This window comes from Pseudoliparis swirei, chromosome 15 (assembly GCF_029220125.1).
Source record: "Pseudoliparis swirei isolate HS2019 ecotype Mariana Trench chromosome 15, NWPU_hadal_v1, whole genome shotgun sequence".
Taxonomy (NCBI): domain Eukaryota; kingdom Metazoa; phylum Chordata; class Actinopteri; order Perciformes; family Liparidae; genus Pseudoliparis; species Pseudoliparis swirei.
Genome location: NC_079402.1, coordinates 439,806 through 442,732, shown reverse-complemented (window position 1 = coordinate 442,732; position 2,927 = coordinate 439,806).

Below are 2,927 nucleotides of genomic sequence, written 5' to 3'. Positions count from 1 at the left end.
ATAAAATCCTATCTGGTAACTACATCTTTGATTCTTAATATGTTTGCCAAGGGTATTTTCACAGGAGCATGTTTAGTCCCTCCAAAGCCCCTTCGTTGTTTGATGCGAAGAATCGGTAGCTTGGGCAATAGTGTAACAGCGAACGTAAAATGCTTTGTGGGCTGACATCATGACAATGTTTGGATTGTGTGTTACAAATTTGAAGCCGATCTGATTGACCGACTAAGAGAAGCAAGCCTATCGTGAAAGTGAATAAATTATGGTTATTTTACTTCTCAATAGGTGATCAATAGGTGTTCCTGGAAGAAATGTGCTTGTTTCTTCGTGTGAATGTGTTCAGGCCTTGACTGGCATCACACATGATTTTTTGCGTTAGTATTGGATGAGTTTAAGTAATAGTTTTTAACATAAAGAAATCACAGAAAGTAAAAATTATTGGCAGTAAAAAACCGAAAATTTCCTACCGACGAAAAGTCCGTTTTTTTTCACAGTGTTCATTATTCAAGTCTTGAGATTCTATAAAACTGATTTTTAGCCGATTCTGTTGGCGTTTTGTGGGAGAAATAATCGATGGGGGAAAAGTGGAAAAGGGCCAAATCAAGCAAAAAACGCCAAAAAACGCCAAAAACGGCCAACTTTGGTGAATTATTGTAGCGCCCCCTACGGTTTAAATTGCACGAAATTTGCTGTGAATGTTCCAGGCTCCATTCTGCACATATCCTGAAAGTCTGTTATTTTTTTCTCCCAATAGTGTTGAAGTTATGAGCATTTCAAAACAGGACACGCCCCTAAAATGTTCGTTGGGCCATAGATCCTTACCACAATGATATATTTGAAAAAGGATGATAGATCTTAGATGATGTAGCTTCCATAATCATTATCTCCAATAGGTTTGGTTTGAATTGGACCCGTATGTCGGAGCAAACGCCTCTGATGTGTTTTCACCCAAAAAAATATGGTGGAAAATTTAAGTAGGCGGAGCTTAGGGTACTGAGAGGCTTTTTTGTAGAGCAGGTCCAAGTGGACTTGTGAAAAAAAAAGCTAGTCATTTGAACATACTGGGTGAGGGGCGTCGCCGGTCAAATTTACAGGTGGCGCTAGAGAGCAATTTTTGAAAGCCGAATTTCGACGTCGTTGTCATCTGGCTATTTTCACCAAGCCTGACAAGCTTGCCAAATTTGGTGAGTTTTGGGATATGATACATACCCCCAATATGCGCCCAATGTTCAAAAATAAAAAAGTGGAATAAGAATAATAATTAAAGCTGCAAGCAGCGTCGAACGGGTCCTCGCTCACCCACGCCGGTCGGGGGAGCCGGCGTGACGCCGGCCCGCTCGGCCGAGGGCGCGCCGGTCGGACTCGACTCGGGCCGCGACTTATAACGAGCACAAGTTTGGGGCAGATTCGACAAAGTCCAGTTTCGCCACTAGGTGGCGCTTTAACTACGTGAACATATTCATGCATCACGTGTCCCTACGTGAAGTAGAGATCACGTCATGTAAATTCAATGTAAAAAAAAAAAGTGATGAAAAAAAGCTGCCTTGTCTTGGAATCGAACACGCATCTCCAGGTGTCCAGACCAACACTTATCATGGTGAGCTATAAGCCAGCTGGTTTACAGGCAGCCGTAGGAGCTCACATTATTTTGGGCAGAAAAATTTGGTTATTTTACTTCTCAATAGGTGATCAATAGGTGTTCCTGGAAGAAATGTGCTTGTTTCTTCGTGTGAATGTGTTCAGGCCTTGACTGGCATCACACATGATTTTTTGCGTTAGTATTGGATGAGTTTAAGCAATAGTTTTTAACATAAAGAAATCACAGAAAGTACAAAATTATTGGCAGTAAAAAAACGAAAATTTCCTACCGACGAAAAGTCCGTTTTTTTTCACAGTGTTCATTATTCAAGTCTTGAGATTCTATAAAACTGATTTTTAGCCGATTCTGTTGGCGTTTTGTGGGAGAAATAATCGATGGGGAAAAAGTGGAAAAGGGCCAAATCAAGCAAAAAACGCCAAAAACGGCCAACTTTGGTGAATTATTGTAGCGCCCCCTACGGTTTAAATTGCACGAAATTTGCTGTGAATGTTCCAGGCTCCCTTCTACACATATCCTGACAGTCTGTTATTTTTTTTTCCCAATAGTGTTGAAGTTATGAGCATTACAAAACAGGACACGCCCCTAAAATGTTCGCTGGGGCCACAGTTCCTTACCACAATGATATATTTGAAAAGGATGATAGATCTTAGATGATGTAGCTTCCATAATCATTATCTCCAATAGGTTTGGTTTGAATTGGACCCCGTATGTCGGAGCAAACGCCTCTGATGTGTTTTTCACCAAAAAATATGGTGGAAAATTTAAGTAGGCGGAGCTTAGGGTACTGAGAGGCTTTTTTGTAGAGCAGGTCCAAGTGGACTTGTGAAAAAAAAGCTAGTCATTTGAACATACTGGGTGAGGGGCGTCGCCGGTCAAATTTACAGGTGGCGCTAGAGAGCAATTTTTGAAAGCCGAATTTCGACGTCGTTGTCATCTGGCTATTTTCACCAAGCCTGACAAGCTTGCCAAATTTGGTGAGTTTTGGGATATGATACATACCCCCAATATGCGCCCAATGTTCAAAAATAAAAAAGTGGAATAAGAATAATAATACCCCTAACAATTTCAATAGGTTCCTCTCGGTCAGACTTCGTCTGTCGCTCGGACCCTAATAATAATAACAATTTCAATAGGTTCCTCTCGGTCAGACTTCGTCTGTCGCTCGGACCTAATAATACCCTAACAATTTCAATAGGTTCCTCTCGGTCAGACTTCGCCTGTCGCCGGACCTAATAATAATAAGAACCCTAACAATTTCAATAGGTTCCTCTCGGTCAGACTTAGTCTGTCGCCGGACCTAATAATACTCTAACAATTTCAATAGGTTCCT